Raw genomic sequence first — 17117 nt, 5'->3', positions numbered from 1 at the left:
GACAGTTTTATTGTTAGCTTCGGGGATGAGCACTTTTGCAAAAATACAGGCTGCAAACTAGAGCCAGGGAGGAAAGGAAAAGCCATCAGATGAATGTTAACTCCTCTGGCTTTTTGTGAAGCAAAGCAATTCCTGCCTTTACTGTGTGGAACTGAGGATGAGCAGAGATGCTTGGACAGGGAGGGGGAAGAAGGGACCGAGTCCCGTAGCTGCAGCACTGGATCCTGAGCAAGGTTTGAGAAAAAAGAGAAATAATAAACGCTGGGATGAGGAAGGCATTAGAACAAAGGAATCTGGAGTAATGACCAGCAGAGTGGGGACAGTGAGAGAAGGGTTGTGAGCCCAGCCTGGGAGAAGCAAGGCACAGAGGCAGTTATCACATCTTTCAGCCACTCATGCTGATGGGATGGGATGTACAGTAGAGTAGGGGAAGGCACAGAGAGCAGAGGAGACCTTTGGAGTGAAGGATGAGCCACTGAGGGGACAAGGAAGAAAAGCATGGCCACCTTCGATTTTCCAGTGGTAGGAGGGAGCAAGCATTTCAGAAAGGATGGAGCATGAAGGCTGAGGAAGAGCTTCTAAGCAAGGAAACCACAGTGTGGGAACAGAAGAGCAAAGGCTTGACAAACTGGAGTTGTTATGGAAGAGGATAAAAAGGGTTTTGTGAAGGGGAAAGATGAGAAGTTTGGAGGGAGTCCCCCAGATGTTTGGTCATCTATTGGGAAATCAAAACTCAGTGCAATGGGAATTGGGTGAAGTTCTGCACTCTGGAACATGTTGGAGAACAGCTTAGACCTAACCAGCTTTTCTGAGTTGTTATATTAGGATATAAGGAAAGTTTTACAAGAAAGTGTCAAAAACTTGCCAAGGAGGATCATCTAGGATCACAGGTTCAGAAGGCTCTTAGGAAGTAAATAGAAAACTGACTTGTAAGGGAGAAAAGAAGACAAGTATATATGTTGCAGCAGAGATCAATGTAGAAACAGAAGGTAAGGACAATAAAGAAGTTTTGAAGAATGAATAAAGAAGAGAGAAGAAAGAAAGGGTTCCAGAAATGAACTCCTGTTCTACAGTCTGTGTTCACGGCTTTAGATAGGACATAAGTCTTACACTGAGTTCAAAGCAGTGGTATAGGGCTTCCTATAAAATCCATCTTCCCACCTGTAATGGCCTGGACTTTCTCTTTACTCATATGTAAGACTGAAGGGTTTCATTCTTTATTCTTACGGACCGAAAGAATTGTGTTATTCAAAGAAACAAAAAAGAAAAAAAAATCACTAGGTTAGAAAGGCAAATAAATTAACAACATGCACTGATGAGAGAACTGGCCAGGGTGCTATTTTGCCATCTTGGAATCTGGAGATTTTTAACATTTGCAGATTACAGTGGGGGAGAGGTGAGGAGAGCCTCTGTGGGTTTTTTTTGTTTCAAATATTCAAAACCCCACAAAAAATAACAAGTGCCTTAAATCTCTAGGCATTATGTTCTGAGGCAAATGTATACATGTCTCCACTTCTCTCTCTGGATCTACAATCTCATCCCCAAGTGAATATTCCCAAATTTCAACCTTCTTCAGAAATCTGCATTTCAATAAATTGACCCTTGTCATTACCACCAGATGTCTTTGTCCAGTGCATCTCTAATCTCAAAAAACAGCAGAGAATATTTATATAGCATCATTCACACACAACCACCACCAATATACTGCTTGTCTTTAAAACAGGGCTTTGCAAAGAAAACCCTATTTCTTGAGCTTTCAAGTGAGGGTGACAAAGGGTGCTCTAAAACTCTAAGTAATTCACAGACATCTGTCCCTCAAAGTACCTTTAATTCTGCACGTTTAAGTTTCTTTGCTTCTTCCTGACAGAGTAGTTCAGTTCAGAAAATTTATTTTTGTTCCTCAAGCAGAGCTTCTCAGTGATGGCTGTGAGATCTTCTCAGAAGAGAGCATTTGCAAGTGCCCAATGGCATCACTGACCCCAACAGCCATTTCTATTGAGGCAAATCGGTGAGCAGGGCACTTGTCCAGGATGCTGATAAGACACCTTTTTTCTTCATCTGCAGGCAAAAAATCACATAACCTGACCAAAAGTCTTCATTTCTCACTTACTGTCTGCCTTGCCCATTTTCTCACACTATTTGTGCAGCACTGGAATCAAAAACTTGGCTGGAGGCTTTGGGCACTAGAATTTTCTGCATCTTTGGAGGAATGCATCATTTAATAGCTTACAAAAAGAAAGACAGATAAAAATCATTAATTTTAAGTTGATAAATGTTTCATGCTCTTAAACACTGCCTTGTATTTTCCAGTGTAAACTCTTGCAGATTTTTCAAACGGTTTAAATATTAGAGTTGAACACTAAGCTGGATTTCACTTCAAAACTGTTCTTTATAGTGGTTAACACCCAAAAGTAATGCCCCAAATTAAACTTTGTTTTGTTTTGTTTTGTTTTCAGAATTAGAAGAATGATTTCTTCATTTAAGTGAGAAAAGCAAGAAAATCTTCAATCTAAAGTGATTATTCTCTCCATCTTTCCAGTTCAGGCAATTTTAGAAACTCAGAAGCAGTACATATTGCACAGATAATACTACTGAATTACATATAGAAACATAAAAACATAGAATTATAGAATAGTTAGGGTTGGAAAGGACCTTAAGATAATCTAGTTCCACCCCCCCCGCCATGGACAGGGACACCTCACAATAAACCATCTCACCCAAGGCTCTGTCCAACCTGGCCTTGAACACCGCCAGGGATGGAGCATTCACAACCTCCCTGGGAAACCCATTCCAGTGCCTCACCACCCTAACAGGAAAGAGTTTCCTCCTTATATCCAGTCTAAACATCTCCTGTTTAAGTTTTAACCCGTTACCCCTTGTCCTATCACTACAGCCCCTAATGAAAAGTCCCTCCCCAGCATCCCTATAGGCCCCCTTCAGACACTGGAAGGCTGCTATGAGGTCTCCATGCAGCCTTCTCTTCTCCAGGCTGAACAGCCCCAACTTTCTCAGACTATCTTCATACAGGAGGTGCTCCAGTCCCCTGATCATCCTCGTGGCCCTCCTCTGGACTTGTTCCAACAGTTCCATGTCCTTTTTATGTTGAGGACACCAGAACTGCACACAATACTCCAGGTGAGGTCTCACAAGAGCAGAGTAGAGGGGCAGGATCACCTCCTTCGACCTGCTGGTCACGCTCCTTTTGATGCAGCCCAGGATACGGTTGGCTTTCTGGGCTGCAAGCGCACACTTCTGGCTCATGTTAAGTTTCTCATCGACCATCACCCCCAAGTCCTTCTCCGCAGGGCTGCTCTGAATCTCTTGTTTGTTCTGCTCTGCTCTGAATCTCTATTTAACAACCAAAAAAAATGCCCCAGAAATAAATACAGAGGAGACAAACAAATTGTCCAGGAGTAAGTCTGAAGGAAGAGAATAATTTATTGTTCCTCAGTCCACAAATTAGAACCATTCTTTAACAGTCCCTTTCCAGTTCTACTGTAGCCTCTTGCTGAAAAGCTACTTTTGCAACTTTCCCTGGGTGCAATTAACTACTTAGTGAAAGTTTCCCTCTGTCTGGGTCTAATAAAATCCTGACCATGTCAATTTGATTCATTTGATATGAAAATGTTTCTCTTTATAAAAGAAGCAAATGCAATTAAATGAAAGATTGACAGAAATACTGTAGCTGGTGACACTGCTGATTGATTGATTGCTGATGCAGTACCCTTTCATGATGCATTTGATACACATAACTACTAGATCTTGCCAGGCAGTAGGTAGAAAATATCTGCCTTAAAAATTACTGAGCAACCCAAGAAAACTAGTAATTGCACTTGGCAGGCAGAAAAACTTTGTCAACTTAAAAGTGGGCTTATTCTTATGTGGTAGTACTCATTGGTTTGTCTGGGTATGTATGCAAGACATATGCAAAACTGATTTGTATAAGAACATCTGAATATGTAAGGTTATGGAAGTGAACAAAACAGACAAATAAATACGTAAACACACACACAGCTCAGCAAGCCTCTTTTACAGAAGAGATATTGGAAAGCAACCTACAGCTCTTCCAGTAAAGGAATGAGCTTTGCTCATAAATGGAATACAATATTCCCTGGTAATGGAAATCTTTGTATGCCAGCCTTTGCACCACTGTTACACAGCTGGTTTCTCAATCTGTCTCCAACCCAACCCAGCTGGTAGAATTAGCCAGAGGATAGATTTTAGTTTGCCTCACTAACAGTGACTAACAAGGATGACATACTGTTTAACCAGCAACACCAAAACCCAGCCTCTATGCAGATGCAGGCAGTGTTAGTGTGAGGTGACAGTACTACTAGAACTAGCTGATTGCTCCTTGGCTGTGTCTGCTAGAGGCACCTCTCCTCCCCAGACACTCATCCTCCATAAAATCAAGGGACCACTATATATTTCAATACCCAAGATGGGAACTGGGGGGAGGGAAAAAAAAAAAAACCAAAGAAAAAAGAGAAAAAAGAAGAAAAAAAACCAAAACCCAAAAGCCAAGCACCAGTTCTCTTCTTATTTCCCTTCCTCAGAGAAACAAAAGCCCACTGTACCACATTCAGCCTTCTTTTCTCACTGCAGTGACTGTTTCATCACCCAGGTTCCCTATCCATTAATGTGAGGAGTTCACACTTTCCAGGCGCAATAGTCACCCATCTCTTCTGTTATGAAACACAAAGTTGAGGACAAGAAGTGCACATCATTCATCAAACATCCTGGTTACACTAATAATTTTCTTACTTCAGTTTTGCTGGCTTTCAGGAATTTACCTTACCAATATGAAAGTATCACATGGAGTCATGGTCTCTTTACATCTCTTTCTTTTAATCCAAGTAGGTCCACATCCATACATATCATCTGATTTTGTAAACTGGTCTGTTAACACAGCCATGGACCTGTGTCTGGAGCGTGAGATACGCAAGATGGCTGCATCCCAAAATAACTGAGTCGAAAGGGTACTATGGTGTGTAGCCCGAGGACAATGCCATGTGGTTGAACCTCACTTCTGTCCGGTCCTGATGGAGTTGATGCAGGTTCATGAGAAATGCCATGAACACTTTGTGATGTTTATCACATCCTCAGTGAGGGGTCCTATAGGGATGCTGGGGAGGGACTCTTCATTAGGGACTGTAGTGATAGGACAAGGGGTAATGGGTTAAAACTTAAACAGGGGAAGTTTAGATTGGATATAAGGAAGAAATTCTTCACTGTGAGGGTGGTGAGGCTCCGGAATGGGTTGCCCAGGGAAGTTGTGAATGCTCCATCCTCGGTGGTGTTCAAGTCCAGGCTGGACAGAGCCTTGGGTGAGATGGTTTAGTGTGAGGTGCCCCTGCCCATGGCAGGGGGCTTGGTACTAGATGATCTTAAGTTCCTTTCCAACCCTAACTATTCTGTGATTCTATGATTCTATGAAGGAGGGACTCAGATCAATTTCAAAGAAAAGATTATCTGCCCTGGTTTTGATGGAAACACAGCAGAGAGAAAGATGAAGAAGGAAGAGGAGGGGAAAGAAACATCTTTCTTATTTGTAGAAATGACATCTTTAAATCCCTAGAGGACAATCAATAGGCACATTTAAGCTTGATGACAGAAATACAGAGTCATCAAGTAATTGTCCATACAGCCTAGCTGCTCTCATTTGGACTTAGCATCTACTTCTGCATTTTACCTTTAAGTATGAGGCAGTAGAGTTTTAAATGGCACAATAAGTTTTTTCTCATCTCCTTTTTCTGTTTGAAAATATGTACCCCAGTAATCCTTAAGTATTGCAATGACCTTTCAGCATCTGACTTTAAAGTTAGTGTGACTATTCTGCTATGTAAAGAACACAAGACCGAATACTTTCAGGAAGGTGCTAATTTAGCAGAGTGGCTTCTGAACCATAAACTCCAAAGCCTTCCCTCTCAACATACATTGCAAAACTGATCTGACTACACTTGCAAATACAGTGACATCATGACCATTACCTGGTAAAATATTTCTCTTTCCTTCTCATTCCAGATATGCTGGCAACGAATATAAACCCAATTTTTCAGAGTGGGAATAGGACAGCCTCATACCATATGGAGCAAGACAAGTCAAGCAGTAAGAGATGGATGACAGCATGATCGACAGTAGACCTCTTAACTGCCATCGGAATGTCTATATGGCTATCTTCTCTGCCACACACACCACAGCTTCTCACAATGAATTATACTCTGACACATGAATAAACTAAAGAAAACCACTTCTCAAGCTGAGTATTGCACTTCTAACCAAAATCTGGTCCTTAGTGCATGTGCTAGAGATTTACGCAGTTGCAAATTGTTGTATGTGGAGAGGAATATCAGACATAGATAAAAACAGATCTGTGTTTCACATGATCAACTCATTTGTTAGAAAGAGGAGACATCCTGTATTACTAGAAGTGAAGTATGACTGTAGTGAGCAAAGATAAAATTAAAAAATGCAGGTCTGTGGTGATAAATCTTTGCCGCTTCATAGATATTAAAAAATATTTACTGTGGGTGTAAAAAGATGCAACAGCATAAATAATAAATGGCTTATAGTTACACATTCATATATTTCTTTCAGCACATTAATACATTTGTCATTCTCTACAGCTATAAAATCTGTACAAATGAATCATGTCACATGCTACAAATGATGAGACACTGCAAGGAAACATTAAAACACAAAAAAGAACCAACCTTGACACACTTAAAAACTGACAATGTTATCTTTTTTTAAAGTGAGGTGTTTTGGATGAATGTGCAGAACACCATCTACCATGTCAGAGCAGAGAAACACTCATTCCAGAATAACTCTGGTTTTATACACGGTCAAATTCAGGGTCAGTGCTTCACAGACATACAAGAACACAAAGGACCTATTTTATATATTTATTTATGCCTGGCAATGGCCCAGTCCTCTGTTTACAGCATAAACAAATACAAAAAAATAATGGAGGTTAGGTCACATCTTAACAAATGATGACTGTGATGGTGTGCCTCATTTGGCCCACTTTCTTTCTGTTCAACAGGACCACTGACAAGATGTATAGAAAATCAGGGTATTGCACTGCTTTCCTCTTTATAACACATCAGGCAACAAGATTTATTGCATCTCACTTCAGGACACACCAGTCAAACTCTTGCTGTCCCTACATCTCGCTCTCCTTCGTTGTACTGACTTTCAGTGCACGCTGGGAAGATCTGAGTAGTCATCCCATGTGGCCTTAGGGTGGGAGGAAACACAGAAAGAAAAGGTAGAGGTCAATAAGATCTTCAGAAGCCAGTCCCCCATTTCCTCTGAAAACACACAGACACTCTGCATGATAACAGACTTTGACATAGAGCTCAGAAAGCAGAGAACAAGACAGAAATAACATATGGTCATATTGTCCAGCATCCCATCTCTGACAGTGACCAAAATCAGATGCTTCAGAGAATGATTTAACCCACCAACAAAACCAGCCTGTTCCAAATAATTGCCATGATCTAATTACCAGGGCACCCTAAGCAACATTAACATACGCAGTAAGAGAATGAATTCTTTGGGTTATGGGTCTTGCCTTCATTCCCCAGCATACAGCACTGTAGCTACAGTATTGCAATTCATAGTTTTAAATAATCCAACTTGCACTTAATTGGGTATTTTTGAGAGGCATCAGCATTCTGGCTTTCAGAACCTAGGCTAGTAGCTTGTGTACTCCTTTGGGCATGTCAGCCCAAAACAGATGCAAAATCCAGGACTCATAACAAATTTAAACACTTCAGAGTTGCCAGCTCGCAGATTCAGGTTGCTCTGAATCTGAATTTTATGAGGTACATAAATTGCCATTATAGCCAAGGAGGATCTAAATTTTGATTCAGCTGTCTAAAAGTATACGTCCAACACCATCTGAGATACTCTACCATATCCAAGATAGCCACAGGAGGCAGATAAACACAGGACCTAGGAAAGACCCACCCCTACTGGAGCAGCCGCTGGAGGCCAGGCAGTTTGTCCTCAAGCATCTCACATGTTCTGGAATACCAGTAGCTAAGCAACCAAATAGAACCTCAGACGTCCACTCATTGCAAGGGCTGATCAGGTCTCCCTCAAAAATTTGTATGCATGGGCACATAATCTCGAAGACATAATCAGAATTCCAGCTAGCAGTACAATATCAGTGCACACTGCACCTCTAAATGCCCACAAGTGCCTCACTCAAACTGAACAAGGAGCAATAGCAAATTTTCTTCTAAGTACTCGGTCTTCTAGTATGTACCTCCTCTCAGCTACTGGATAATAGACTGAGCAAAACCTTTTCACAGAAGGGAAGAAGCCCATCATCAGGATGTCACTAGGAAGACTCTTTTAATATTATTACTTAGGCTCTACTCTATGTAACAGATTTTTATTCTATATAATATAATAGATTTTAATTTATCTGCTAGCCAGCAGGACAGTCAGCAACCACCACAGAAAATGCCTAGAAATTAAGTGGAAGAAATCATGATCAGTCATGTCAACTTCAAGAAGTGAGACAGTAGTTCTCAAGAGCATCATTCTGTAACAGACAGTGAGGTAGGGTCCATGCACATTAGAAAGAAGCTAAAATGATTAGGCATGATAATGGATTACCCCTATATTATTTAGGGCCATGATAACCAAGGGAAAAGAACCTGATGACACCCTGATTTGTGATTTGCAAAGTGCTTTTGAACTGCTACCATATGAGATGGCAGACCCAGAAGAACAGATGGATCAAAGGACATTATCTCTGTAGTGTTAGTTTGTGCGGGTGTCTGGATTCAGTGACCCTTGCTGTCTACATAATTTTGGATACCTCCTGGTATGCCTTCAGATCTCTCCCCTATCTTGACTCACTACCTTTTGTTTGACATTTTTATTGCCAGGATCAATATTTCTGATTCTGTAGCACAGGGTACCTCAGAGCTTACATAGGTACGGGCTGGATATTTGAGAGGTCCATAACAGCAAAGGGATTCATCTCATCCAATTTAATCCATCTAATACTAGGGTGTCTAGGCTAAGCCAGGTATCTAGGCTCTCTAACAGCCTCCAAGGAAATGGCCATTTTCAGAGAATGATGATTCATCTAATTTGGAGACAAATGCTTTCTTCAAAGTCGTAATTCTTATGATATTCTGCTTAGTAGGATGTAATTCAGCCCAAGAGATGGTTAGATACCGTTGTATTTTAGATAGAGCTCTGCCAACACATCAGGTATCTGAGACAGATATTGGTACTGTAGATACATGTTAAATTAGATAAATTGAAGACGACAAATCATGCAGTGCAGCACAGTTTCAAAGCAGAAAAAAGCGCCTACATTGAGCTATCTTTACAAGATAAATGATATTAACTACTGTTCATAGAGATGGTTTGATGGGGAAGAATTCCACTAAAAGCAGAGAAACGCTTCCATTTCACTGATCCTTGTGTGCTATGAATTGCGTTGGGGAACTCTACTGTACACACAAGCACTCATACTCACATACAGCAGTTTCTGAAAACAGTAGTTAGTGTGACCATAGTCACTTGTTGTGCACTGTAAAACAGAAAAAATATTTTCACATCATTCAAGTCACAGCTTAAAATTTTGTGTAATAAAAATGCCCTGCTCACATTATAGTGACACACTGTAGAATACTGAAAAATATGCATTAGGCTTATAATTAGTTTTGTTAGGTTTTTTCTAAACATGTCTATTGTTGGGGACATGTTCTTCAGTAAAGGCTGTTTCCTTCTTCAAAGTCAGTTTCACTGAAGTGCTCTCTGGTGCTTAAACATTGCCTAACTTTAAACCCACATTCACATTTCACTGACTTCAGGAACTCAGGAGGAGTTTGAGTGACTTGGTAAATAGAGGTAATTTGTTGAACTAGGACTTAAATGCTGGTTTGGTTGAAATGCATACATATTTGTTCAAATATTATGTTCTCCCTTAAATTTTATTGGCCTTGTATAAAGCTTACAGGATCTTGTTATTCTGAAACATGTGCTTTGAGCCACCTGTAAACTGACTGCATCCATTTTATTGGTAAGAACTTTCACCGTAAGAATAAACCTTGGAAAACAGTTTAAACCCTCAAAACCAATGTTTTTCTGTTCTTATCAAGTGTTTAGATAAGGAGAGCTCAATCTATAACTGGTTACATCTGCATTGGTTACAGTGGATTTTTATAAAAGCCAAGGATCAGAACCCAAGAATTCAATGCAAAACAGCTGAAGACTGAAATAAGCACCAACATTAAAATAAATTTATTTCAGTAAAATACATGTAACTGTCATTAAGTAAAATAGAATAGCTGATACTGTGATAGATATTTTAATAACAGTTGCAGCAAAATATTAATCCTGGTAAGTGTGGAACTTCCGATCTACTTGACAGCACAGCTGGGTCTCTTTTCCCATGATGTGTTAATTTGTTTTGTATTTGGTAAACTGCACGTCTCACTGCAATGAATATTAAAGAAAGAGTTCTGGAAAAACATGTAACGCTCTAATTAAACATTCTGTCATTCATATTCTCTCACACTCAATAGCAAAGAGAAGATAACTTCTCATTGCTAAGCAAGTGCTGCTTCATTTATGGACTTATCAAATCTTATTAACCTTTCAAAAAATCTCTAACCTCCCAGTCAGAGGAGCCATTCACAGTGTTGCTAACTGGCAGTGATCCTAAGTAGATGTCAAACTCTGCAGACTGATGCCTGGAAAAGATACCATTTTTCAGCACTTCTTCTCTTTCCCAATCTAATAAAATCTTCAGAATCATCATTTATTTATACAATACTGCACACAGCAAGCACCTGATAATCACAACTTTGCCTTTGGGGACTATTTAATGAATAAATAATTATTTTTGCAGAGACTTTTTTCTGCAGTTATTGTGGTCTGAATACTAAGAATTACTTCAGTAAGGACGAAGTTCTCTTCATTTTCAATTCCTGTAAAGTTATTAAATACAAAACCTATACTTTATCCCAAAAATATTTTCCTCTTTATGCAAACAGCCCTTCCTAGACAGAAATGATGAATGAATAACTATTTCACTCAGGGATAAAGCATTTGTCAAGTGCTGTGGAATTCTTCTGGATCAAAGGACTGATGTAAGTAGGATATAAGTCATCCCTAACAGGACTGTAAGTTACTACCTTTGACATATGTAGCACATATTTCTCTGCCTGGTTTCTAGACTTGTTTGGCTCACTGCCAGAGCATTGTTGACTTCTTTCACTTGGCCACTGGAGGGCTCTCCTAATTTTCCACTACTGCAATAGAAACATTTGATTGAGTTTAAAAACATTATAAAAGAAAACCTGTTTGTGGTTAGCTGAATACAAACCAGCAACAACCAAAACAGGAGAGTTCACTAGTTCATATAAAGACCTTCATGTGGACAAAATGCATTTTATTGTCCCTTCTTCTTTAACAGCAAAAATGTCACTATAGTAAGAATTTCACTAAACAGAAGATACCCTTCTACGCACAAGAGTATCAACTGCACAAGAGATTATGGGTTTGAGATGGACAGCAAAGTCTGCCCTCATCACCCATTCTGCCCCATACCACATCATTTCACTCCAAACTGCACCAGAACTGCAGTTCTGGTGTCCTCAACATGGAAAGGACATGGAAGTGTTGGAACAAGTCCAGAGAAGGGCCACGAGGATGATCAGGGGACTGGAGCACCTCCCGTATGAAGACAGGCTGAGGAAGTTGGGGCTGTTCAGCCTGGAGAAGAGAAGGCTGCATGGAGACCTCATAGCAGCCTTCCAGCATGGGAAGGGGGCCTATGAGGATGCTGGAGAGGGACTCTTCATTAGAGACTGTAGTGATAGGACAAGGGGTAACGGGTTAAAAATTAAACAGGGGAAGTTTAGATTGGATATAAGGAGGAAATTCTTTCCTGTTAGGGTGGTAAGGCACTGGAATGGGTTGCCCAGGGAGGTTGTGAATGCTCTATCCCTGGCAGTGGTCAAGAACAGGTTGGACGAGGCCTTGGGTGAGATGGTTTAGTGTGAGGTGTCCCTGTCCATGGCAGGGGGGTTGGAACTAAATGATCTTAAGGTCCTTTCCAACCCTAACTATTCTATGATTCTATGATTCTATGACAACTCAATTCATTTTTCCACTAAGCATGCATTCAGACCTCTGTCACCTGATTTCCAATTTATTTCGCCACCTCAAGACCAATTTCCATGGCTAGTTCAATTTGCTTTTGAGGGAAACACTGATGGGTCAGTCATCTCATCTTTTTCATATTAATGCTGCTTCTTCAGAAAGAGGAGATCATATAAGGTTTTCCATTCTCCTGTGGGAAGAAGCATGCTGTGTCTACACTGCTGTGAGTACTCGCCGACTACTGCCAATTGAGAATTACTGACAAATCGTTTCTTTTTTTTGTTTGGTTTGGTTTTAATCAAAAGGATTGATTTAGTTAAAGATAAATTTTCTGGTGGAAGCAGAACAGTTCATTTTATCTTTTCTTGGGACAGTATTTCCAGTGCCAAAATAAGAGACAAGTAGCTTAGACCATCCCAGAATAATCATTTGAGATGAGCTTTCCATTGTGATGAGGGAAAACCAACTGTAGAGCCCTGTTGCATTGTTTTGCCCCATACCTTTGTTACTCACGGCTCAACCAAACTCTTAGGTATATCCTGAATTAAAATCTCTTTTCTCTTTTTCCTGATGCCACAAAAGTTAACGTGCAGAAAGTCCAGCAAGCCTCACGGGAAAATGTCCACCTCCAGAAGGACACCAGCTTGGTGATTACTCACTTCTATGAGTAGTGGGAGATGAATCTGCTATAATGAGCCAGATGACAAGATATAACCTCTCAGATGAGTTTCATACTGTTCACCCAAATACACCATATGTGGGTTGAGTAAAAAAGACCAAAATCATAAAGAGTGGAGTGCAGGCGCAGAGAGTTCAAAAGAGGATCAAACACCCTTCAGTCACCTCCTACAATTTTGTCACAAGCAGCTGGGGAAGGATGTGGATTTTAACATTATCCTGGTATTGCTCCTCTGAGTTATTTTGAATGCATTTAAATGTGAGATATAAGCCAGCCAGCCTATGACATGTGGCAGAAAACATTTTTTTTCCTCAACTTAGACATAATTTTGATTAAAGAGTCCTGGCTATGATCACTTTATCCCAGATCCTTTGAGATACTCTAACACAGAAAAAAACTACCTGTGATAACGGGCAAATGGATTTTCTTGGCATCTGTGACTCTGTTTCTGTCTTGGAATATAAGATTAGCTAGAGTTAGGAGGGAACATTCCGGGGGTCATTTAAATTATACTTTAATTACTTAGTCTGAATTGCATGAGAATGTTAGCCTGCCAGGTGACAGAAAATGTCAACAGAAGAACAAACATGTAAAATCTGGAGAGGGAGTTTATATCATTTCCTAGACTTTTTTTAAATTTTCAGATTCCTGAGTGAAATAAACAGTTAGGATCCTTAAATTTTAGGTGTTGATCAGCTTATCCTAAAGGCTTTTATGATATAATTAGTGTATTACAGTTAATGATAATATTTCTGTGCTTGGAGCTGCAGTAGGTCACCCGCAAATACCGACTGGAAGCTCTGGGTGAGAACACTCTGACCATGTGGATGTGCAGCAGTCTCTGCCTGAGAGCTAACCACCTGGACTCCCCTTAACAGCCAGGGGATGAAACACGCACATCTCGTTATAAAGTGCACATTTAAATCAGATGAATGCATAAATGCCACAACACTAGTAGCTGCCTATAAGAAGAGACTGAAGCATCTGGCTTAATTGCAGATGCCTACATTATGTATCTCTAACTGTAGGTGGGCTGAATTTTTTTTTCACTTCTGATTATGAGCAAAGATTTTTTGGTTATTCCCCCATACAGTCCTGTGCGTTTAACATTAAAATTACAGTCTCCACTGAAACAATTAGCTAAATGTTTCTCCACACCAAGAAAGCCATGGTTTAATTTGAAATAGTTGATTATAGGGATGAAAGAACAGCCCATTTTACCATCTTCAGATAAAAACTCGTAACGCACTTAAAAGAAAATTCTGAAAATAAGCGATTTGTACTTTTTAGGAGAAAACACCACTCCTCTTCAGACGAACTGTACTAGCTTTTATGGTTTATGTTCTCTAAAAGTCTTTGCTTTTGGCAAAATCTGTAGAAAATATAAACCAGGAGCTCACAAAAGAATTGTCTTATGAGCATGGCTCAGGCCAGTTCTCCTCTGAGTTGCAAATGATGTAGATGGTTTTCTCAGTTTAATAGAGTAGCTGTCAGTGGCAGAGAAATCTCTAGGCTCCCTTAAAAGTCAAGAGGGACCTAGTCAGTGCAGTCAATGGATTCTATGGGATGATTTCTGTTACCATAAAGATAAATAAATTGGGTCAGGTAAATTGTCTTCTAAAAGTCTCTCTTAACATCAGCTATAAAGGCAACCTGGACTGACTTGCTCACTTGGATGTCTGTACTATGAATGTCTAAACTTAGGGACAGGAATCCCATCTGTAGGGAAAATAAAAGAAAAAAATCACGCCTAGAAAATCTTTCATGTAAAAATAGCCTCAATCAAAACTTCCACTGGAGCTTTTCTTTTGCTTTCAATTTTGTGCAATTTTCCATTATGATCTTTACTATGGATACATAGGAATCCTGTTCCTAACCACAGTGTGTTTATTTAATGACTGGTTTTCACCAACCAATAGTCCCAACTAAGAGAAAAGTGAAAATCGAATTAGAAATAACTTCCATGGGTTTACTTACACAAAATTCAAACAGCATGAGTTTGGCTTTTTATTCTCTGAAAGTAGCCACCATAAAATTTGGGGTCTCCTGATGGATAGGCCCTGACAAACCAGACAATAGAGCCAGCATTGCTCCAAAAGATCAAGTGCAATTTTTCATTTTACTGATATATGTACCTGTGTCCTCCCTCAAATAACTACCAGGGTCTCTGAAGTAAGAAATAACTCAGGCAGGTAATTATTTATGCTGCAGAAGAATTAGTATTCTTCATAAGAATTTTCTGACAGCAAACTCTTTAATTTAACCCAACTGACAACAGTTCATGCCAGCTCTGAGCACAGGCAGAATGAAAAGGTGTCTTAAATGCACCGTTGATGTGTTCAGTACCTGTGATGCTGAGTTAGAGTGGGTTCTCCACTTTTCCTGTGAGACTGACTTTTCTGTGGTTTGCTTTAAGCCTAAGATTAGTTGAATTTGGAAATAAAGCTCCCTCATGCTACAACCCAGCCTAGTAAGACACAACATGTGACAGCTGAAGCAATAGCTCTCTTCTTGAAATGCAGGCTAAACCTGAGGCAGCTGGACCTATACCGTATGTTTCTGCAGTAGGAGTTAAATAGCCACAACAGCACTTAATGACTTCACAAATTCATGGTCTATGATCAAGCATGCAGGAGACTGTAATAAGCTAACCAACCAGCTGAACAACTGCACCAAAACAAGCCATTTTGCCCTATTTTCTGGACCCAGTAGGAGTCAAACTGCTCAGTACTAAGACCCTGACGTTGCTGAAGAAAATGCCAGATTCATACACAGCACTCAAAAAATACCCAGCTACCGCAAAGTGCTGAGTTTGGGGATTTTCTGCTGAATAGATTCCATTTACATAGAAAACAGGTTTTTATTTTTCATAGTTTACACTTCTACTGTTACAACAGCCCCTCAGCTGAGTACTGATTCAATTTTAAGAGCATTGTTTAAGAGTAGAAAATCTCATTGAAGCCCATGCTTTCCAGAATAAACATAAAGGGAAGAAAGGAGGACCACAAGCAACTATACTTTTACTGTTTTTAGCATAAAAAACTTCCTTTCTGAGCATGCTGAGACCTGCAAGTATTTATCCCAAGAGACATGCTGATCTGATTTAGCTTCTAGATACTATCATAATAGGAAAATGAATAATAGCAATAACAATATGATTTATAACCACAACACAGACTTTGACTTTTCATTTCTGAGATTAGAAGTGCCCCAGAAAATGAGAACTCATTGATTTCCTAAAAGCTTTCACTAACAGGCTGAAACAGCAAAAAGAAAGGAAAACCTGTTATTCTAGAAAAAAGCTTGGGAATCTACATATACTGACTACTTGGATTTGAAGAGAGTGAGGCAAAAAAAATTAACATTTCCGATACAGAACCTTCCATTTATGTCCAGCAGAGGAATACAAATTCCTCCACGGATTAATTAATTTTATCATATGATTTGCTCCTAATAGCAACTATCCCTCTGGAGGTGTTTCTGTACACTGACTGTACCACTGGTCTGTAAAGCCTAGTGACTAGTTCAGAGGCAGACACACACTTGAGTGAACTGTTCATCTCCAGGAAGATGAAGCGTTTCGAGCAAGGGCCCAACAGGCCAGGAACAGATGCTGCATCTTCCCTGTCCTTTTTCAATTACATACAGGCTATTCTCTTGCCTTCAGGCATCACACGTCCTCCTCTCCCAGCTGCAGCAACATAACCAGCCCTCCTCACACTTATAATGTGACTCAAATTGTCCTTTTCACTATTGATAAAAGAGGGATTTTGTAAAGTTTTCAAAGAAGCCTATCTGCACTTCAACAACCATTTCAGTTCTCAGAAGCCAGAAGTATAAATAGCCACAATCTTCATGACCCCAAGAGGAAATAAATGTTTCTGAACTACATAAACCACACTACAGTGTGCTGACAGTAAAAAAATGGTATCTTTTCAGCATTGGATTCCTTCATTATGAATCACTGGAAATAATCTTCAGTGGTACACAAAGTGTGAAAGCAGGACAGAAACCCATATCACTGGAAAAGAAATGCTACAGACCGAGAAGCAAGCCATTGGACAAGAAAATGGCCTCAGGTTTTGCCAGGAGAGGTTTAGATTGGATATTTGGAAAAAGTCTTCTCCAAAAAGGTTGTCAAACACGGGAACAGGCTGCCTAGGGAAGTGGTGGAGTCACCATCCTTTGAGATGCTTAAAAGACTTATAGATGTGGCATATTGGGACATGTTTTAGTGGTGGACTTGGTAGTGTTAGCTTAATGGTTGGACTCAATGATATTAAGGGTCTCTTCCAAT

The 17117-nt window shown here is 39.9% G+C and overlaps 1 protein-coding gene across 1 annotated transcript in view; it reads right to left on the bottom strand.

Moving 5' to 3' along the window:
- The window catches only part of CRHR2 (corticotropin releasing hormone receptor 2), a 152476-nt gene that overhangs the window by 104258 nt on the left and 31101 nt on the right, over nucleotides 1–17117 (bottom strand). The gene's annotated exons all lie outside the window — the stretch shown is intronic.

This window comes from Pezoporus wallicus, unplaced genomic scaffold (genome assembly GCF_028554395.1).
Source record: "Pezoporus wallicus isolate ANWC-B61680 ecotype Strahan unplaced genomic scaffold, APGP_CSIRO_Pwel_v1 contig_3487, whole genome shotgun sequence".
NCBI lineage: Eukaryota > Metazoa > Chordata > Aves > Psittaciformes > Psittacidae > Pezoporus > Pezoporus wallicus.
The sequence above is the reverse complement of the archived record's forward strand: the minus strand, read 5'-3'. Positions and strand labels throughout refer to the sequence as shown.